The 22698-nt window shown below is 50.2% G+C and overlaps 1 protein-coding gene and 1 long non-coding RNA gene across 15 annotated transcripts in view; one reads left to right on the top strand and one right to left on the bottom strand.

The window, feature by feature from the left end:
- PWWP2B (PWWP domain containing 2B) overlaps positions 1-22698 on the top strand; it is a gene marked incomplete at its 5' end in the record, with an annotated part of 42591 nt that overhangs the window by 5459 nt on the left and 14434 nt on the right. For 10 of the 14 annotated variants that reach the window (XM_021398450.1, XM_021398442.1, XM_021398451.1 and 7 more), the window contains 3 exon segments: positions 6271-8475; positions 10312-10467; positions 14547-14694. 14 annotated transcript variants of the gene reach the window in all.
- LOC110399546 lies at positions 18068-22669 on the bottom strand. The gene is made up of 2 exons (XR_002439270.1): positions 20028-22669; positions 18068-19881 (listed from the first exon to the last, which is right to left on the bottom strand). It is a non-coding gene; the product is annotated as an uncharacterized LOC110399546 (long non-coding RNA).

The following is a 22698-nucleotide window of genomic DNA, read 5'->3' as shown; positions in this document are numbered from 1 at the left end:
CTGTGGGATGTGTCCTGGGAGCCAAGCCCCACGTGGCATGGCACTGCAGCCTGACCGTGCGCTCTGTAGCTGATGCTCTCCCAAGAACAGGAAGCTCTCTTGTACTGTTGCATTTGCTTTCTGTTCACTTTCTTGATAACATCATATTTGAACTTCATATTTAGTCTTACAACTGCATAAACTTCAAGTTCCTAGAGTTAAGCAATTGCTTTTCTGTTATCTTTCACAATGATTAAAAAGCCAGCTTACTTCTGGTTTTATATAGGCAGCTCTTTAACAGTAAAGCGTTTTATAAAAATTGCTTGTAGACATTCATGTATATCTCTGTGTGGCACAAGCTTACAGAATGTGTATCCATTTTCTTTCCCAGTCGAGAATGTCCTTTATTTCCCCCAGCCCCCAGGCCGTGGCTGTGATACCATTAAGCGTTACAAAAACCGCCTTTTTGAGGATTTTAGTTTTACTGCTATTAGCTAATAGACCCTCAGCATCTGTCCGTTCAGCCATTCATCAACAAAGCACCCTGCTACTACGTACAGCAGAAACCAAAGCTTATTGCGTGCTTGCTATATATAGTAAGCTCTAATGTAAAATTTGGAGCGTCGGATTATGACTTCACCTTCAAAGATGTTCAGGGCTCCGTATGTGCATGCAGCCAGTGCTGCTTGCCAGCAGTTCATGAAGCAACATAAATCACTCTTCTTTTTCCTTTTACTCCTTCTCTCTGCTCTAGCAGTGGCACAAGAAGGTTACATAACTGCATATAAAGCTGTGGTGATTGCTGTGGTAGCTGGAGTTCTAAAAACACCTACCTGGTCATGTGGAATATTTCAGCCCAGAAGAGGAGTGCTCGAGATTTTTCTTGGCCTGGTTTCTGGATGGTTCAGTCAACTAAAACCAAGCATCCAACTTAATTACTGCCTCTCAAAAGTCTTCCTTCAAACAGCTTGGAGTCAGCGTCGTGCACACTGACACAAAGTGGGAGAACAAGTCTGGAGCAGCCTGCCCTGCATGCCTCTGTGCCTGGTGCTGGGGGCTGGAGCTGCACCTCTGGCGGCAGCCTGCCAATTGTCCTGCTTCTCATAGCCCTTGTGTGTTTGTGACCTCTGCTGCTGCATTTTCAGACACCTGGATCTGTGTTTGTGCCACCTTTTGCCCCTTTCCCTCCACTGCCCTAGGCATATGGTTTGGAAATGCCAATTGGCCATACATTGTGCTATTTCTAACTGCACGCAAGCTGCACAAATGCCCAGGAGTGTGATCTGCTTACATGAGCTGTAACTTCAGCTGCTAAAGGAGATTTGTGTAAACTGAAGGGCTTAGCAGCTCTCCTTGGGAGGACAGCAAGCTTCTCTCCTGTGCAGTGGGGACCTCCGGGTGCAGCTGAAGCTGTGAGCACAGCAGTGGGGGGCTGAGGAGCAGCAGAGGGCTGGGTGGCCTCCTGCAGCCCTGCTCTGCTTTAAGAAGTGAAGTGGAATTTCTGTCATCTTAGCTGACCTGCATTTATTTACTCATTTGGTTTGTTAAAGTTACACTGCAGCTGACTTCCCTTTTTCCCGGTGAGCATGGCAGGGTAGGCAGATGGGATCTCAGGCTCAGGGCTTGTGACGTGCAGCTTAGAGGTGAGCACTGGGCAGCAGCGTGGGTGAAGTCCTTGCAGAGGCGGTTCTTCTGCCCCAGTTCATCCTCTGTCTGTTGCAGTTAGGCAGATGTTTGCAAAGTATTGAACACCCTTAAGTCACACCTATAGAACGACTGCTTTGTGCCGTGAAGGAATTGGGGACATTCGGAAACGAAAGTACCTTGTGTAGAGAAGGGTACTGGTTCCTCTGAAGGAGAGGGGATTGAGGTCTCCGCAGTAGCCGTGTGTTGTTAATGCCATGTGAAGGTGCTTGGCCCAAGAGGATGGGTGACACAATGAGCTGGCAGAGGTACTTCCCATCTCAGTGCTCAAGCATGAAAGGTGGGGAATTGCCAGAAGTAAAGCCTTAGGCTCTGAACCCAAAAATTGATGTGAAAGCTTTTACGTTTTGAAAAACGTGCAAATTGTTGATTTTCAGCCTTGATACATAGGTAGGATTTATTTTTTTTCTGAAAGTACCCTTGCTGATACAGGTCAGCATGAATGCGAGCAGGTATGTGGGCTGAGTAAGAGGTTCTCTGAGTTCCGCCTAAAAAAGGCTGCAGAAGCTGCATACATATATCCCACAAGCTAGCTGAAGATGAGTTGGTGCCTGGCTTATTTGTTTTAATCTGCTTGATGCATCTGTTATGCACTCTGCACGTACATTTAAAGAATATCTGGGCTTTGCATTAGCGAGTTTAGGAAGTCTTGCACGGCCTGAGATTGTATAAACATAGGCTTCTTCTGTCTGTCAGTGGTGACAGAGACAGAGTCTAGTGCCTCGGTTCCCGGAGAGCTTGTCCTCCTCATCCTGCAGTTCCTGTACCCCAAGTCTAGCTCCTCAGCGAGTTGAAAGTGCTCTCTCTTCTGGAGCTTTCCCCGTCCTGGAGCAGGAGCGGATCCTGCCACACATGGCAGTGGTGAGGTTCACTGAGTGTGGGAGGGCAGGGGCTGCAGCTCCTGTCTGTGCTGAGGCTGCGGGGCTGTGCCCTGGTGCCAGCAGTGCACTTGGTCCCTGAGTGGCTCCTGGGCCTGTGCGAGCAGACGCAACTCAACTCAACTCACAAGGGCTGTGCGTTCTCTCCAGCATCGTGTGCCTCACCTTCCCCACATCATGTCTGCTACTGCCTTGCATTATCTGTATAACAATCTCTTTGGTTGCTGGCGCGTATATCTTTCTGGAAGGGAAGAGTGGGGTATTTTTTAATGAAGGCTTTCTTTCATTAAGTTGATTACTTTCTGAAGGAACAAATGCTCATAACCAATGTACCATGTCCTATTTAATCTGCATTAGATTTTCACTGTTGTAGGATCAGACAACCTTTTTCTTTTTGTAAAGTGTATACCTTATGTGCTTTCTGCACTTGAAGAAATGAATTGCAGCCAAATTACTGGTTTAATTTCCTTTGTGGATGATGACTTGTTCTGTTTTGATCCAAGCCAATAATTTGAGCTTTTCCTTCATGCAGAAGGACCCAGACCTGATGCTGTTTCTCCAGAGGGCTGCTGGGATGGTGGGTTTGGTGCTGCAGACGCACCTGCCAACCCACAGCCGGCCACGCACAGTGCCTTGGGGTGGCTGGAAGTGAGGTGCTAGCTGCAATGTCAGCCCACACCCGGCTTTCTTGGGTCATGGCAAGTACGGGGCCTCTCTGCCTGTCCCCTCAGCTTCTCCTGATCAGGTGTTTCAGCAGCACTGCCTGCTGCTAATTGCCTCCAAAATGTGGAGAAGGTGAGCAGGCCCCTGCTCCTTCACCTCCTGGCCTGCCTCAGTGGGCAGAGCAGGGCTGCAGTGGGAGGCCTGTGAGCTACCCTGTGCCTGGGCTTCTCCAAACGAGCCCTTGAAGACAGCTGGGTGCATTCCTGCAGCTTTGGGTTCTGGCCTCCCCAGGTCCTTGGCCCAAGCCCTCCTGTGAGTGTGGCCCCATGCAGCACTGCCACAGAGGATGTCTGGGCAGCCTAGCCCGCTGTGAGCACAGGCTGAAGCCTGGTGCTGCTGGTGCTGTGGCCTCGGCTCCATGCAGCAGGACAAGGCCAAGGGCGCTCCGCTGCACCTTCCTGTGGAGTGTGGGGCTCCGCTGGTGCTGTGTCCTGCACCCCGTGCTTCCAGGGAGGCAGCAGGCCGCGATCTGGGCGCTGGGGCAGGTGCTGGGGATGGACGGAAATGCTGAGTGTCCCGGTGTGGTCGGGGCCACCATGCACACGGTCAGGATGCATTAATCTCAATTTAGTTTTGAAAAATCAATTCAAGCCAGAGATGAATCAGCTTTTTGCACTCTGCTGCAGCTTTTAAACCTGTAGTTGTGAGAGGCCTTGTTTGATCTCAAACTGCAACTTTCTGATTGTGAATAAGCTCTTGATTTCAGGAGAGCTTTCTTTTGTTGTACAGTTTAGCACAACTGCGGTTCATACCAATGTCCTGAATCAGTCAGTCTGTTACTCATACTTGTGTCAAGCTGCAGCAATATCCTGAACACAGCCTATAAGGTACTGCTCTGTCACAAAGCTTATTTTAAACAGAAGCCTCTGAAGTTTTCCAGAGGCAAAGTGAGAGGCTACAAATGACAGTCACTGCATTGCTGCTGTAGAATGTGTGTTGTCTCTGTGCAGCAGGTCGCTGAGGCAGGACACCTGAGCTGGGCCAGTCCTGGAGCTTCGAGTCCCTGCTTGGCACTGTGCTTCTGCTGTGACACTTCTGTCCTCCAAGAGTTAGCGTGCGATCACAGGGTATATCTGGCCTGAGGGCTTGTTGCTACCTTCTCAACAATGGAATGCAGAGTTTCTCTTTAGACAAAATATTCTGCATCCATAATCTGTCTCCGAAGGATCAGTTCCTTGCAAAACACATTTGAGGGATATTCTGCCAAGTTTGTAGACTTTGAAAGTTAATAAAAATGCACACAAGGTGATATTACCTTGTTACAATACCTCTCAGTTTCTTAGGAGCAGGATAATACTGCTGAAAACTGAAGGAGTTCATGGAATCCGATGGCAGTCCTTCTCAGAAATACAGCTTTTTGGGGCTGATGTTCATGGTGGATTAAATCAATCAGATCTTTGAGGTCTTAAATGAGTGTGCAATACTCAAAATCCTTCTGGGTGATGAGGCTGTCCAAACTGGTGTCACTTTTGGTTCCATGCCCACAAAGGAGGTGTTGGTACATTTTCATCTGTGGTGGAAATGTAATCATCTTTTTGTGTTTGTTGTTGGCATTCTTGTTTTCATTGTGTTCTGTACTTCTAAGTCACAAATTTCAATGATGAGGCGCTTTTAAAGGTCTTTGATTTTTTGCTTCCTAGCATTAATCCTGTTTGCCTGTGTGTCCTATGGCTTTGACTCAGGCACTTTGGTTGATTTGGCCTGGACACATGTTAGGACTGATCAGACTTGAACTTTTTCAACCTGAATTCCTTTTGAAGTATGGTGCAGAGATGCTTTTGCAACTGAGAAGTGCAGGTATAAGTCCCTGTGCCATTTTTTTAAAAATTCATTTATAAGTTGTTCTAAGTTTCACTAAGCTGTTCCACATCTCTTCTGGCTTCTCCACATGGTGACAAATGGATGTGCTCTTTAAAGTTCTGACTCATTAACCTGACTCACAGCAGCAGAGCAAGTGCACCTTGCATGCAGGATTGCCGATAGGGTACAGAAAGCAGTAGATTTGGACTGTTCTCTTTGGTAATTTTTTCCTGTGACAGGCCCATCCCTCTCCAGTAGATGTTCCTGTGGGTGCCTGTCATCTGCCATTTGTAGTGGCTGATACTCAGTGAGAGTGCCAAATGACCAGAGGGCCACACAAGTCAAGTGTGAAGCAAACTTCATTACCACTTGGTATCTTTATCTTTAGCATTTCTAAATTTAAAAAGAGCATCTCACATACTCTCATTGCCTAAACACTCTTCAGATATGGTTCATTGTGGTTAGTCACATCCAGCTGTCCAAAGGTGGCTGACAGGAGGGCAATAGCATTGTCCTTCTGAGTGAGACACTGGATGACCCGAGGGATCTGCAGCACTTCTGTGGCACTGCATTCTCACGGAGCCTGGAAGAAACATCTGGAGCAGAAAGGGAGCTCCCATGGTGAGTGGGGCTGTGCGAGGGGAGGCAGGGATAGCTCTGGCCTTTGGAGGTTGGGCTGCTGAACCTCTTCACTTAGAGCAGGATTTGCGTGCTGTGGCAGCAGTCGGTGTCTTGAGCAGCTGTCAGTACTTGGAAGAGCTTCTGTAAGGCTTGCTGTCAAGAGGGAAATAATCCTGTTTTATAGATTGTCTTTGAAAAGTGAATGCAGGACCGAGCAGTTGTTCTTTATGTGGTGCTCTTTGCAGGAACTTGTGGCAGAGTAACCCGCTAGACCCCACCCTGAGCAGGGGCTTAAAAGGCTTTAAGGCAGAGACTGAAGATTTTTATTATCACTGAAACTCATATCATGTCTGTCTTGGAGAAAATTCCCACTCTTACTTTAGACCTTTTAACTTGACAAGTTTCTTCCAAAGCTGTTGCTGCTGCTGTTTCTGCCTGCTGAGCAAGCTAGAAGCAGCAGAATGCCAGGCTATATTTAGCCAAAATCCGGAGCGTGTGCCTCTCAGCTAGTATCGCTCAGTCTGTGCCTCTCACAATAACCTCTCCCTCTTTCACTTTCTTCAAGGTAACAGAAGATAAGAGCACAGCTGTTCTCCTAGAGTGTCACGAAGTCTGTACACATCCTGACATGCTCCCCAGGAGAAGCGGGAGGTTGCCATGCACGTGACAGGAGGACGGGTTTCCTTGTCAGCTTGCACTGCTTATCATCTGGGAGAGGTGACAGTCACTGGGACATGGAGCTAGGAGGCTCTTCTGGTGTGAGGCTGGCAGGAAAGACAAGGATTTCTTAAACTAGGATGAGAATGTGACAAGTCATACAGCAATGAACTAGGAGAACAGCAAAAAACACAACTTGGAATGTATTTATTACGTAAAAGTTAGCTATTCTTGATAAAATCCCCAAAATTATGCTGCTGCTTATTTTACTTACAGATTTCACACACTTCTAATTTTAAAGCTACCAAACATTTACTCCATTATGTACTCTGAGAAATGTAATTGGAGCAAGACATACAAGAGAATGAAATCATTGTAGTGTCTTAAGTACAATGGACTCACTTTTGTGTCTATTAAAACTTGGAAAATGTGCAACACGTAACAATGTGGCTGTCATTGCATATGTTAAAGCTTTTTAATGTCATTTGCTGCAGAGCAGAGAGAACTGACGTTTTCAAGTACGTGAACAAGTAATCAACGGGTAACTTGGATGGTTGTGTGTCCTGAGAGTGCTCTGAAGTCACCTGAAGCAGTGGGCAACACAGCCTTGGTCTGCTTGCACTATGTGCATGGAGGTGAGTGGTTAGCCTGGTGGCACCAACTGGAGAACAAGCTAACTTGTGTGTCCACACCTCCTAGTCAGTGAGTGTAACATAAGGCCTCTTAAACACATGCCGTTGGATAGAAGAGATCCTCACCCTCACACATTACCAGAAGTGACTGGCAATCTTTAAGGAAAACAAAGAAAACAAGCAGCCTATCCACCCTACAATAGAAATGGTTTACAAACTAAAGTGACCCGTGATCAAACTTTTGAAACTATATCACTTAATTCCTTTTGGTCTGCAGTTGTCTAGCTTTCCACTGGATACCCTCAGTCTAGGAATTTGATAATGTGTTGCTTCTGGTGCTTGGAGAAGAGTTCAGAGTTGCCCCTGCTAGGTTAAACGTCATCTGCGTGTGCTAGAAGATTAACTTCTAGTTGAAGAACCATTGCACAGATTTTGCTTCCTGTTTCTTCTTAATCTGTTGCAGCAAATACTGTGATGAACTGTTGTCAAATTCAAAGAACGAGTGGAAAGGAAAACATAGAAGCTTGTGTTTTCTTGATTCATGCTGGTTATAATGTGGTATTTTGAACGTCAGCAAGAGAGATCAGAACTTCCCCTTTCTGCTTAACAACAACAAAGTTTAACATGAAAAGTCCAACACCAAAAAATCCCTTCTGCTCAGTCTCGATAAGAGCATACAGTCAGTCAAAAGCGTTTCCCTTAAAACTGTTGGAAGGCTGCGGTAAACACGCAAACTAAAATGCATTGCTAAAATAGGACATCTGTCTCCCAAGGCCAATTTTGGCTACCTCTGCAAACAAATAATTTTCCTGTTTTCCAGAAATAAATGTAAAAAAAAGACAGCAGTGTATAGAGAAGGAATGTGTTCCTGCACCTTGTGTACAGCCTTTAAGAAACAGTTGTTTACCTGGGCATCTGCTGTGTCCATCTCCAAAACAGAATGTGTAGCTGGCAAGGATACTCTGTGCACTGAGTGCTCTCACTCATGGGAAAAACAGTTTGGCCTTTATCAATCCATCTGTCTTCAGGAATTTCTGTGTTTTTTTTCTTTTTTCTTTTTTTTTTTTCCTAGCATCCTCTGAAGCTTAGGGTTAGCTGATGGCTATGTGAAGTAGTTTCTGTGTTTGCTGCTCACACAGTTCTTCATTGTACAAATTCCCTGCCAAGATGTGTTGCAAAGCTTTCTGGCTGCAGAGTGATGGCAGTTAGCTGATGGGAGTTACAGATAGCCTGCTGGTCGTTTAAAAAAAAAAAAAAGGCAAAATGAAAAGAAGCAAAACCCCCACGCTCAGGAAAAGTGCCTACCTGGAGCTGCTACGGTCTGCACATGGGTGCCAGCTGCCCCCAGGCACAGTTCAAGGGTGCCCCACCTCCTGGGTCTCGCTCCCTGTTGGTTTGAGTTCTGAGGCCTCGTGCTCAGTGCCACGTTTCTTCTTCATCCTTGTGTCAGTGCTGCGAGCAACATGGAACAGATGGGGAAGGTAAGATCAAGCCCAGTGTCCTTCCCTTGATGCTGCCTGTGGTCCCCAGGGTAGGGTTGCTCAGAGTGGATGTCCAGGGGGCTTTCCCATGATAAAGTGGTGCTGCACTTTGACCCCTGGTGCATATAAGCACTCCACCAGATGTTGGTGCAGTGGCAACCTGCCCAGGCAGCCACTGTCAGAGTGTGGGCTGTGCCAGCACTGTGCAGAGCGGTCCCTGCAGTCACACCAGGAGCCTCCAGCTTTGTGTCCTGCCATTTTCCCAGGGTGTCTTTTGTACCTTGGGAGGGGCTGCATCCCTGCACCTTTGTGGGACATCACTGAGGCTGCTGGGCCCTGCACAAAGCAAAAAATACTTTCTGCTACCTGATGCTGCCTGCACATGGGGAGGTGAAGGGGAACCTGTCAGCACTGAGCCCTGGCCAGGCCCTCTGTCAGCAGTCACACAGCCTGAACTGGCTCGCTGCCCTCTGAGGGGTGGAGGGGTGACTATGGCCCTTCCCAAAGAGCTGGGGGGTGGCATCTGGTGGCACTGTTCTCTGTATCCTTGTGCTGCCAGGACTCGAGACATGCTTGTGTTAATGTTAGCTTAAAGGATGAAGCAGATGAGTGAACTCAAAGAGCTACAGGTAAGTCACCAGGTGGATGCCACTTTGCTGAGCACTACTGCAGAGTTTCAGTATAGACAGAACATAGTACTCAGGGGTCGTGCGAGTGGCCTGACCTGTGTGTGCGTCCTTCCTCAACCCACAGCTCAGCTCTACAAGTGGATTACACACCAGCCCTAAGCAATATCCCAACACAAAGCATGGCTGTCCATCTGCAGATGGGAGTTGAAGAAGCTGGCTCACTGAAATGATTGTTCTTCAGTTTTGGCAGGGCTTAAAGCAAAAATCTCACAGCAAATTGCCTTTTTGCCTTGTCCATTATGCAGATAAGTGGTAAGAATTGTGCAGCAAATGCAGAAGCAAAAGCCAAGAGCACACTGGTATTCCATTTCTTATCTGATTTTAAGAAGTTAAGTGGAAGTTTCTCTCATATGAAACATGAGTAATGACATGAAGTTCTGAACAGCTTACTTTAGTCTTTTATTGTGACAAAGCAAAGTTCCATTTGGCTAAAAAATAAGTGGAAATTCTTCAGGGATAATAAGTTGTCTTCATTATTCTCTGCAAAATGGTTTTGTGTTACCCATTGAACGCCACTAACCAGTTCCTATGTCTGGTGACACTGTTCTTTTAGCTCAATTTTTAAGGTTTCCCTTCGTATAATTCTAAAACTTGCGTGTGGCTTTAGGAAATGGTGGGGCTGCTTCAGTTCATTTCAGTTCCTGTTACACTAACGGCTTATTATAGCCTTCTCTGCTCCACGCTGTGGTTTTGGAGGTTTCCTCCTGAGCACTACAGCTGTGCTCCGGCTCAAACAGCTGATTTCCTAAGTGTAGGGCCTGCAGAATCAGAGTTTGTTCTTTGGTGTATTTTGGGTAGGGGTTTTTCAATATTTTATTCTGACTTAAATACTAAACCTATCACTATTTCCTTGTAATAAGGTGTTTTGCAAATGTTCTCAATCTGTAGATTGCACCTATGTGTGCAGAATCCACCTTCCTCTCCTTGGCCTCACATCTCGCACATCTTGAGCAGGTTGTCAGGTCTGGGAGCCCTCTTAGCACCCCGCTGTGAGAGGCTGCCTCTGTCCTGCTCTGCCCAGTGGGTTCACACCCTCTGAAGAGGGGAAGTGGGATATTTCATAGAACTGGAGAGTCATTTGGTTATATCTGGTCAAAAATTAGGTTTCTTACCAATTTTTTTATCCTCTCTTTTCTGACTGGCACAGCTGGCTCTGATGAACACAGCAGGTGACCCGGCTTAGCAGCACCTGTGTCTTGGTGAGCTGTGGGATACCCCCATGACGGTGCCATCTGGGCTTGGGCTGGTGGTCTCCTGTCACTGGCTGCTAGCTTGCCCACCCGGCTGTGTGCTGGTCCCTGTGGTGAGTACGTGGCATGGAACAGTGGGCCAGCCCGTGGCCTCATCCCTCCCTGTCCCATGGCGAGGGGCTGGCAGCCAGGCTGCGGGAAAACCCACAACAACCATTTTGTGGTGTAAACTGAACTCCGCATGCCTTCTGTTGACCCGAAGCAATCATTTTTCATAACTGATTCGTGGAATTTCAGCTTTTTTCCTGCCAGTTCCACAGGCTGGAGGTGTGGGTGCCAGGAGGAGCAGGGCTGAGCTGGGCCCTGCATGCCCTGTGGGCCGGGTGGTAACAGACGGTGAGACACTGTGCTGGGCTTGGTGAAAGACAGAGCTTGGCCGCGGCCTTTTCTGGAAATTTGTCTTTGGCCGGAATCTTCACAGTCCTCACAGGCCTCACTCACGTGCCTACCCAGCCCAGTGCCCGGCAGGCAGTGCTACTCTCTGTCCTTGCCAGCCTGGTTCAGTGGCCGCTGGCACCAGGTTTGTTCTGGGGCTCTCTACCCCGCTCTGGGGAAAAAAAAAAAATCATCCTGGCCCAGCTAGCTACGTTCAGCTGCAGCTGTGCTTTGTGTTAACATGTCCTGCTGGCTCGCCTGCAGTCCTGAACACAGACCCTCCCTGAGGCTGCAGCTGCCCTTGGTGGGCAAGAGGCCCTGAGCAGCTGCCTGTGAAGGTGGGAGCAGCCTTCTACTGGCCACAGGCAGTGGCTGGTCTGTCAGTTTTCTGGTCTTGCTGGATCCTTAGGTGATCATTACTATCCAGGTTTTATTACTGCTGCTAGCAGAGCATTTATAAGCAGCACTGGCAGTGCCCAGTGAGAGCAAGCTGCTGGCGTTCAACCCAGCGCCTGTCCTGTATGGAAAGTGTTTGCCTTCTTCTAAACTTTTTTAAGTGCATATTATAAAATTCGAAGTTGGGCAAGTTGTTCTTAAAATTAATTTATCTGGGAAAAAATACATAAATGGTAAGCTGGTTTGCATTAGATACCAAAGGCTGGAGCATTTGGCTTTGATAACCAAAACCTAACATGGCCTGAAACAATATATTTGAAATAGAATATATGAACTGGACACTGAGCAGAGCCCCACCTGTGCCTTTTGGAGGGGCCTGCAGCTGCACTGTGATGGCGACTGTACCCAGGGCAGGTGGTCACAAACCCCTAGTGCTGCAGGGCATTGGGGCTGTTCCTTCCCGGCACCAGGGTCTGGCTGCTGCCCCACCATGCTGGCCCCACACTGGGGCTGCAGTGCCTGTATCTGTAGTTTGGGCTTGTCTTGCATCTTATTCCTGGCTAGTGGGTGGGGGATCCTTTCTACTTTGATTCTCTTTATTACTTTCCTCCACCTCATAATTTTGCTCAAAGATATTGCTTGCTGAAGCCTGTAGCGAATCAGTATGGCTTTAATTTGCTGATGGGTGTGAGCTAATGAGGGGTTTGGGTTGTGCTGGCTGGCGCTGTGGGGCTGGGCACTGGGGGAGCAGCCATGTGCTGCTGTGGGGAGCCCAGGCATGCACTGCTGCCAGTGGCCAGCACGGTCTGTGCCAGTGGGTTCTAGATAAGCATCCTCATGTCGCCACAACTTCTCCAAGCCATGTTCATTTATAATTTGCACAATTAAAGTTCTGTTGGTACAGAAAAATGGAATTTTCCCAGTGGCAGGAAGGCTTGGCAGATGAGTCATTGGACTTCATTAGCTAATCTTAGATCTGCTGTGAATTACTCAGTGACTACTGATACAGAGTGGGCTAAGAAAGTGCTCGTTCTGAGCACTTAATTTAGGAATTTGGGTCTCTTCCCCAGCAGGGAGGGTGCATACGTGGGCTCAGTGCCACCAGTGTCAGTGCCTGCCGCTACCCAGGGGCTGGGAGCAAGGGCTGGCCTCGGAGGTACACAGTGCTCTGAGGTTAAACCTGTACATGAATTTCAACTAGGTGAGGGTGCAGAGAATGCAGATGGTGGGGGCCACACAAATGGTACCCACACTGTCCCCCTGTGTCCCCTGGGGATATGCCACCTGGTCCAGGAGTGTGGTAATGGCCTCTGGGCTCACTGGGCACCACGCACATAGCCACTGGGCACCATTACTAGGGACTCTGCTGCCAAAGGTGTCCTGTGCCAGGCTGCAGGGCTGCTGACTCGGCACCCACCCAATATGAGGAGAAAATATCAAGGAGAGTGCAGATAATAGCCTTGTGGACCATCACTGGGTGACCTCCTGCTGAGAAAGGTACCCAGACACATGGCTGATTGTGAACCTGGAGCACACTGACTGCTCAATTCCACCATAGAAGGGTTTATGCTCTTTTCCAAAGGTTTCCTTTACAATGTGGAACCTTGTGGAGTTCCACAGGACTAAACCATTTTGAGAATCAGTCTGTGGACTTTGTTTCATAGAATCATAGAATGGCTTGGGTTGGAAGGGACCCCAAGGAACATCAGGTTCAAACCCCCCTGCTGCAGGCAGGGCCACCAACCTCCAGATCAGGCACTAGACCAGGCTGCCCAGGGCCCCATCCAAACTGGTCTTGAACACCTCCAGGGATAGAGCATCCACAACCTCTCTGGGCAGCCTGTTCCAGCACCTCATCACTCTCTCTGTGAAGAACTTCCCCCTGACATCCAATCGAAACCTTCTCTCCTTGAGCTTAAAACCACCGCCCCTTGTCCTATCACTATCTACCCAAGTAAAAAGTTGATTCCCCTCCTGTTTATAATCCCCTTCTAATTACTGGAAAGCTGCAGTGAGGTCTCACAGCCTTCTCTTCTCCAGGCTGAACAAGCCCAGCTCCCTCAGCCTGTCTTTGTAGGGGAGGTGCTCCAGCCCTTGGATCATCTATGTGGCCCTCCTCTGGACCCTCTCCAACAGCTCCACATCTCTCCTGCGTTGGGGGCCCCAGCCCTGGACACAGCACTCCAGATGGGGCCTCACGAGGGCAGAGTAGAGAGGGACAATCCCCTCCCTGTCCCTGCTGGCCACTCTTCTTCTGATGGAGCCCAGGATACCATTGGGCTTCTGAGCTGCAAGAGCACACTGCTGGCTCATAGTCAGTTTTTCATCCACCAGGACCCCCAGGTCCTTCTCCGCAGGGCTATTCTCAGGGAGTTCTTCTGCCAGTCTGTATGCATATCTGGGATTACCTTGACTCAAGTGCAAAACCCTGCACTTTGTTATGTTGAGCTGCTTTAGGTTCACACACGCCCACCTTTTGGGTTTGTTGAGGTCCCTCTGGATGGCGTCACTTCCTTCTAAAGTGTCAGCTGCACCACTCAGCTTGGTGTCATCAGCAAACTTGCTGAGGGTGCGCTCGAGCCCTCAAGTTTCGAGCACTTGAGTTTCCTCTTCTTTCAGTATTTAAATGAGTGTCACTTTTCCATGTTCTGCATTAAAATTAGACAGTTTATTACTGTCTTATCTCTTTTCTGGTTTCTGACCTCAGTTGCTTACCACGTTACCAGGAGGGATTTTGCAGAAAGCTGTTGCTGCCATACGCACTGTGCCAGCAGCTCCCCCATCCATTGCTGTGTTGGTGCACTGGGAGCTGCTGGGTTTCTCTCCAGCCTCCGTCCCAGCAGTCCCTTGAAGGAGGGTGTGGGGGTTGGGGTGTCTGGCCCGTGGGTCTCTGCTTTCATCCTCCCTCCTTGTAGGGCTCACGTGTATGCCAAAACCATACCCATGCTTTCCCATTGGCATTTTCACATGTGACTGGAACTAATGATGAGGTTTATGTTAATTTATCAGTAATTTTCTGGTGCTGGATGTTGTCAGTAACCAAGAGATGCTGTCTGGCTTGGCCTCAGTGGTTTGCCCCTGACATATGAAACACTTCTTGGTAGGAAAATTGCCTCAATTTCAAGAAATAGGAGTAGGCATCTGGGCAATAACTGTCTTTGGAAACATCTGTTTTGCATTTCTATGTCACCTCTTTCTTAAAAATCAAACAACCCCAACAAATTTTAAATTAAAATTTTAAATTTTCTTTTAAGTTAAAGAGAAAATACTCAATATGTAATACAGTCACTAGGCTGGCTTTCAAATGACTATAAAAAAAAACTACATTAATGCCTCTTTATTCTTACACGTTGGTGCCCAGTGGGAAGACTGCAGGGCCTCCACCTGAGAGCCCCCCCTCCCCAAGAAGCAGATGCCTGACACAGCTTGATCACAGCTCCCCGTGCTGACGCTGCCTTTCCCTCGGCCCTGTCCGCCTGCAGTGTGGTCGTGGTGCCAGCTGCTTCATGGTAAGCAATGGGCGCGCACTGAGGAGGTGGCGGCAGCAGCTGCCAGTGAACAGGGAAAACACTGCGTCTGAAATGCTCCCATCTTTTTTAATTACGGACTTGTAACCCCAAAGAGTTCTCATTTTGGAAGCGTCTGTTTTGTCACTGGAATGAGGAGCTCCAGCCCTGAGGTGTGGCAGTCCGTGAGGAGAACACTTCTCAGGTGCAAGGACACAGCTTTGGTGCCCACCCCACTGCATGCACGTTGATTACCCTTCCAGCACCCGTGCCACCACCCCAGTGCTACTGAATGCACAGTGCCTGCTTGCTGCTTGTATATGCCTTACTGCCCCGCACACTTGGCTTCTAGGTAGTAAATGCAGCTCTTCCTTCTGCTCAATTTTACTGCCTTGCTGAGATGGGAGAAACAGGAATGCAGCCATAGCACTTGTGCCAAAGGAACGTAAGTGACTTGTTCTGCTCTGTATGGGATAAGCAAATGCACAGGCACAAGAGGGACTGCAGAGGCACCCGGTGCCTGAAGCCTTGGCTCAGCATCCTCAGACCGTGCTGGGCAGCGGTGGCTACTGAGGTGCATCAGTGGAACAGGAGGGCTGGGAGGGTGAGTTCCTCATCAGGGAGCACTGTGGGGAGGTGGGCAGTGGCATGCTGGAGCTGATAGGTGGGGCCAGGTCTGTGGGTCTGCTGTGCTCAGGGACCTAGAGAACATGGCCTCCTGCAGCACACAGCAGTCAGTCAGACAGCAGGGGCTGGCTCAGAGCCACAGCTGTACTGCCCACAGACTTCTGCCAGCTCCGGAGCACTCAGGTTTGTCAGAGGAGCTGCATTTGGCTGTATGTAGTGCAGCAAAGGGGAGCACGAGGCACAGGACCCTGCGCACCCCTCTGACTGCTGTTCTGTGTGCAGGGCTTCCAGCAGCATCTGGGCTGTGCGCAGTGTGCAATGGCAGACACACAGCACAGGCACAGCAGCAGCTCCCTGACGTGCTCAGCGCTATCTCCTCCTTTGTTTGGACTGTAGGGAGCTCTGGAGGTAGGCTGATGTTTGCTTGGCTTAATGACACCCGCTCTCCAGTACTGCTATCCTCACTGTTCTGCTGTCCCCAGCCTCCAGCCCCACCCGAAGGAAACATAGCAGCACAACTCTGTGCTTAAATTTAATTCATCCTTATTTCTATGTGAAACCACTCTTAACATCACAGATGTTAATTATCAGCTGTAATTGACGTTTTCCCCTCCTCCCACTACAATACTGGGGATTAGTTGCCATCAGCCAATTACGATCAGGTGCTCGCACAATGTTGACAGTTATGACGTGCACTTTTCTGGGTGATGTGCTTAGCATTTCCTTTATTATGAATCACTGTTGTCTTTTAGAGACACAAGGAAAAACATTTTGTGTAGAAGAGCATTTCTTGTGCAGAGCTGTGTTGTTTCTGCCTTTGCTACAAGTCAGCAAACTCAGTTCATTGCCCATAGACATAATCTGTCACTGCAGCATTTGTCCTGCAGTTTTCTTCCAGTGGGAAGGAGTGCCATGGCCAGAACTCAAGACTTTCATCCTCTAGGAATTTCTGGATACAGTTATCATTCATTTTGTAAGTAGTTGCATCAGATGCAAAAGAAAACCCAGCTCTGACAGAGCATGATGACTGTCCCTGCTGCCTGGTGTTATGGGAAGGAAGGGGCTCGTGGATGGGGAGAGCCCGAAGGGAAGTGGTACTGCATAGGAAGAGTGCCAGCAGAAGGTTGGGACATGGGCTTTACAAAGACAGAAGGGCTGGGGCCTGTGCTGGCTGAAGATGTGTAGCAGTATAGAGAAACAGAAAATAAAAAGGGCTGAGGTCATGCAAAGGGAACAAAATAAGAAACACATTCCTGCCCCATTGTGTTTCTTCCTGTCTAGAACACACGTTCTGGAGGCTCACGTCCGATGCTGGCGCTGGAGGAGCCGCCCCCGTTGCCAGCAAGGTCTGAGCTGTGCTCATGGGGCCGGGGGGGCTGAGCCCACCCTGCAGCCCTGGTGATGGGATGGGGGGGAGGCTGACCTGCAGCCCTGAGCAGGGCTCTGGCCCCTTGGTTGACTGCAGGGAGCTCTGTGGGGGGCAGAAGGTGCATGTGACTCCCAGGTGTCCTCTATGTCTCCAGACCTTGGCTAGGTGCAGATCACCTGGAGGTGATCGGTAACTGAATGGTGAGAAATGAGGCATGCCCAGCAGAACAGCGCACAGCTGTGGTGGCAAAAATGCTGTGAAACAAGGTTGTGAGAAGAGCAACAAAGAGGCCAGAGCAGATCCCAACCCAAGGCAGAGCGAGCCCTGCTGCACACCGTGCTTGGTGGGTTCTGAGCATGGTCAGCAGGAGGCCTGGGAGCAGGGCCTCAGAGGGTAGCACCGTGCCATCCCCTCTGCACACCTTGTGCTCTGCGTGCTGTGTCCTGCTGTCCAAGGGGCACTGCTGCTGGTGAGGCATCGTTGCTGTGCGCAGTTCTGTGTGTGCATGTGCAGCTGTGGCTGTGCACACCGTGCAGGCTGCCCATAGGGTGACACAGGACCCAGGACAGCAGTGTTAGTCCCAGCGCTGGGCTGGGTTGTGCTGGTGCCTCCGTGTGCTGATGCTCCCCATTGGCAAACAGAGCAGGCGTGGGCCTGAGAGAGCCCCCACTGTGTGCCTGGGATGTGCCCGCTGCTGTCAGTGCCCCATGAGGGAGCTGAGTGTGGAGCTCTGGTGCCTGAGCATGCTGTGAGGTCAGCAGCAGGCGTTAAAGCTGTTCTGAGGGGAGCACTCATTAATACAACACACAGCTGACACACGTGCCTTGGACATTGACTCAGGAGAAAGGGTATGCTGTAAAGAGCCCTCAGAGCACGTGCCAACACCTTGACATTGCTGCTGTGTTTTTGCCCCCTGTAGAAATAGCGGTACTGTCCAACCGCCATCAGAGCCGGAGCGAGGCGGCGGGGGCCTGTGCCCCCCAGGCCGTGCCCGCTCTGTGCCCCACGCCGGGGGCTGCCCTCCCCCAGCAGCTGTTATTTCTCTGCTCGCTGCAGCCGCTCGCAAAGCACCAACCCGGCTGGGACGGCAAGCGGCTGCCTGTGTTTGTTTGTTGATGTATTTATAGATAAGGTGTGTTTGGCCCTGGCTGTCCTGTGCCACAGCCCGCCCTGGTGCTGCAGTGTTATTTTTAGCTCTGGGTGCGCGGTGGCCAAGCACGCTGCGGGTTTTATTTCCAGAGGTAGCAACAGGGATTTCTGCACATTGCGCATTTGTGACACGTACAGAGAGCACTGACGGCCTGGGGGGAAACTGCAGAGCTGGCTTTTTATGAGACAGTTTCCAGGTGTATACCTTGCTTAAAGCACGCTGATTGGCAATTAAAATTTTCCACTTGGCTTGATAGATGCTTTTATTCACGTTTCTGCATTACATGATGAAAATATAATTCCATGTGTGGCACGCTGATATTTTTTCTTAGACATCTATTGATTTCCAAGGAGAAATCAATTGAACTAAAAGATCAGAGCACGCTCGGGTAGGATGACATGTTCTTAAGCAGATTTTTCTTCTAATTTTTGAAAGGCTCACAATGGAATTCCATGCAACTTTTCAAGGTTTTGAGTTACTCTTCTTTCTTAGTTAAATCTAATGGTTAAAATTGAGCGCTTTTCCTTTGATGCAGTAATAATAATAATTAACACCAGTGCTTTTCAAGCAGCCAAGTGCAGACTGGAAGGTCAGTACATTTGGAACCAGTAAATGTTCTGTCCCCAGTGCATTGTATCTCTCTGGAATTCACTTCTGCAGAAGATTTAAACAAATAGCTTGGCTGGGATAGAAGGAAACCTGTGACTGATCAGTCTGTGGCCATGCGCAGCCATGGCCGTGTGGCTCTGCCAGCTCTGTGTGGACACCCGGTGCTCCCTGTGAGGCCAACTGGCAGCTATCACCAGTAGATATGCCATACAACGCGAGCTGTCCCCTCAGTGCCATGCAGGGCTCCTGGCGTGACTGTGGCAGTGCGGCTGGGAATGTGCTGGCTGTGGGGAAGCAAAAGCCAGGGGAGCATCTCTGCGGGGCCCAGCACCTGTGCTGGGGGGCACTGCTGCTCCCAGGGCAGCCCGTGTCCGTGGGTGGGCATTCCCAGGGGCTGGCAGTCCGCAGAGCCCTGCGCTACCGAGGGGCAGGAATGTCTCTGAGCTGCCCAGCGGTTCCACAGGCTGTATCTTCTCAACTGTGTTGGATAACAGCTGAGGGTAGGAAAATCTCCAGCAAACCCCATGGGCAACAGGCTTGTTCTTAGCCCCAGGAAAAGGAACCACGTCTGATGGTTTCGCTGCTCTGCCACCACCAGTGGGGCAGTGAGAAGCCCCGTGCAGCCCTGGCTCCCTCGCTGCTCCTTCACAGATGTAGTGAAGTGAAGGAATTGCTCGGCCTCACTCCTCCCATCCTTGGGTAGGCCCCGGGGGCTTTTTGTCTTCCCTGCAGCTGTGATGAGAGCTTTACTTGGTGCTGACTTCAGAGCTGGAGCCTGTCTGGCAGCCCCCGGCACGCAGCGTGCTTGGCAGAACCCACTGGTGCCTGTGGGAAGGCCCTGCAGCGGAGCGCCAACACAGCCAGCGGCAGGTGTGAGCAGGATGGCTCTGTATGCAGACCTATTGTGCGCACATTGTTTGTCATTCATGTCATTAACTCGAGGTTTCCTCTGGAGATCCATCTGGCCGAAGTTCTGTAGGGTGTCTGTGGTGGAGCGATGTGCCCTGGTGCTCCACCCGGAGCTCTTCGGGATCGGTCACAGGACACGCAGAGCTGGCTGGGTGCTCGGGAGATCTCCGATGTTTGTGCTGGGCTCTCTGCCTGTCCTTTGTTTCCTCCTGGTCCCTTCCTCTCTTTTCGAACAGTACGGTACAATATTGTGAACAACAAAATGATTTTCCATTCATTCTATCAATGTTCTTATTGATAGGGCCAGAGAACAGGTTGGCTGTGCGGAAGGGCCCAAAGCTCCATTCCTCTGCAATGAAAATAGACTTTAGGGAATGCAATCTTTTAAGTCCTTTTTCAGAGCTATAAAAAGAATATGGAAATGTTTCCCTTTGGTATGTCTGCATCCTTTCCACTAAGTGAGTGATTTCCTTTTTCTCTGTGCAGATGAGGAAGTTCTCTTCTGCAGGATCCTGCTTTGATGTCTCTAGAAAAGAAAAGTCTAATTAGCAAATCCACAGGAAAGCATTAGCGTGGCATTGTTCCCCGTGTCTGCGAGGTGGGGATTAACCCTCTGACTTGATTCGTGCCAGCTTCAAACAGACCAAGAGAATGGGAACGCAGCAGGCTTACCTCCGAGTCAGCCGCACCACCTGCGGGGTTCCCAGGCACATCGCTGCCACCTGTGGCCGCAGCGTCCCCGTTCCCGCTGGTACCAGGGCGCCGGCGCTGCTCCATGCCCGGAGCTCCCAGCCCGGGTGAGGACGGCGCTGCAGGGCTCTGTCTGAGCTCTGTTTCACTTTTTTTCCGCTTCTATCGGCTCAGCAGAAGCCTTTACTTCATTATCTCTGCTATAAATAGTTCCCTTCGTGCCACGTTCCCCCGCTGTTGCCGTGTCAGGGTTTGTGTTTGTGTAACCGATGATTTCTGTGCCTATCGCTGGTGTCAGAGCAGTGCACCAACAGGTTGAGCCAGGGGAGACTGCAGCAGGAGGAGAACCAACAGTCTAAAAATAAACCCCAGATCCCAGGGCCCACGTGAGCACAGTGCACACTGTGCAGCGCCTGGCAGCAGTGGGACCCTCACTGTGCAGGGATGGAGCAGCGTGCTCCCAGTGCAGTGTGTGGGGATGGTGCAGTGTGCTCAGTGGCACTCTGAGCTGCAATATTCCGAGCTTTGTTTCACCCCTCTCACGCGTGGGACCTCAAAGAGATGCAGAGTCCCTTCCAGCAGGGCCCCAGGGCTGCAGCATGCAAGTGTTGTGGCCTTCAAGGTTTCTCTTCCACGTTTTCTGCCTCCCTGGGCAGGAACACTAGGGTGCTTGCAGATCTCACTCAGGGGTGCTGCTGCAGGAACACTGCCCTGCACAGCCACGCGGGCTGGGGCCGTGGAGAGCACACTGCGCTGCCAGGGCAGGAGGGGTCACAGTGCTACACCACACAGAGGGGAAATGGAAAATCACAGCTCAGGGGTGGCAGAGCCTGGCTCCCAGCGGGGAGGTCACACCTGAGTCACGCGGGGAATTCTTGGACACTCCCGAGCAGAGTGACGGCGCAGAGAGAGGCCCTGGTTAGCGCATGTGCAGTGCTATCAACTGCAGCGTCAGGGTGGGGTGATGGAAAGTGGGGAGAGCCTGAAACCGGCCTGACGGGAACACGCTCCCAACTGGGAGGTGTGTCGCTGGGAAGTGCCAGTGATGTCTGCCTGCTGCACGGGGGGGGTTGCTGAGCTGCAGGAAGGCTGTGTTGGGAAACAATCCTCCCTAATAATGGAGATGTTCCCATTCCTCCTCTGCTATGCAAACACATCTGTGTGCACTGTGCCTCCTCTCCTATGGGCACTGGCATGTTTGGCAGCACCATAACCCTGGTGCTGCCGGCCGCCCCGTGCTGCCTCTGGCCCGAACGCTGCCTGTGGCGGTGCAGGGAGCAGGGGCAGCGGCTAATGAGGCTGTGCCATGCGCTGCTGCTGGGAGCTCGTGGTGGGAACCATGTGTTTGTACAGCCCTGCAAAGGGGTACTCCATTATGAACGCTGCCATTGGACTATGTTCCCAATGAGTACATCAGGACAGCGGCACCACAGGGATGCATTTGGGATCAGCACTGGCTCCTCCCACACACTCCACAGCTCTCCTGGTGTGAGGCCTCGGTGCCACATGGCCGGGACACATTTACTGTCCAGTTCCAGTGTTTTTCATCCATATTGTGCTAAAACTTTACATTAGATCCAGCTAAACCTGACTGTTACCTTGTCTCTGATTTAATCCGATGTCAGCCGTGAGGGCTGTGCTTTGTGGTGATGCTGAACACGGTGCTCAGGCCAGGCTGGTGCAGTGCCTGCAAGAAGCACCCAGCAGTGAGCAGTGCCTGCAGGCAGCAGAGCACCAGCAGCATCCCACAGCGCAGCTGCCAGCAGCATGCTGAGTTGGCACTCATCCCAATTGCTGAGCGCTTCCACTGTCTGAAACCAGAGAGAAGTTAACATCATGTTCAGGGAGAGAGGAGGCAAAGGAGATCATGGATCAGATGTGTTTGGTGTTTCAACATCTGGCCAAAGGTTTGGGGAGTAGAATCTGTTGCAGAACCATGCTGATGACATCAAAAAGATCTGCCCAAAATAGTAAATACCATGAATCACTCTTGAAAGTCAGAAAGTGTTTTGTAACTTCCATGCGTTTAGGATAAGCCCTCAGCATCCTGTTTGCATGCCTGCTCTTGTCCCAAGGCTTCGGGCTGGGATCACCCCCTGGGGCTCACCCCTGCCACAGGCGGCTTCAAACTCACCTCCAAGACATCTGAACAGAGCTAAATGCAATTCTGCTTCATCACCTATGGATGGATGGATGTTGATTCATCTATGGGAAGGAGGGATGTCTGCATCTCCTTATTTCGCAGGGCCCCCACTCAGGCTTGGTATGTTTCTAAAGACCCAATTCAGTGCTGAGCAGGAGGTACTGACAGGGGGGAAATGAGCAGCAAGTCCTGATGAGGGGTGGAGGAATTGTCTGAGAAGCAAACACCTCCCTGCTGCTGCTCTGCCCATCCCACGTCCCATGCATAAAGAACGTCCAGTGGAACACTGACAGAGTGCACACTGTGCAACAGAACAGGCATTATTTATATATAAAAAAAGATTTTTTGTATGTATCCCTATGTATGTGTATATATTTTGTACAGCTTGCTGAGGTTACAGAGAAACTCAGAATGAGAGTTTCTGGCCATGGTCAATCTGTAGCTTCAAATGGAATCATAGAATCACAGAACCACTAATGCAGGAAAAGTCCTCTGAGACCCCCAGTCTCC

This window comes from Numida meleagris, chromosome 5, assembly GCF_002078875.1.
Source record: "Numida meleagris isolate 19003 breed g44 Domestic line chromosome 5, NumMel1.0, whole genome shotgun sequence".
Classification (NCBI taxonomy): domain Eukaryota; kingdom Metazoa; phylum Chordata; class Aves; order Galliformes; family Numididae; genus Numida; species Numida meleagris.
The sequence above is the reverse complement of the archived record's forward strand: the minus strand, read 5'-3'. Positions and strand labels throughout refer to the sequence as shown.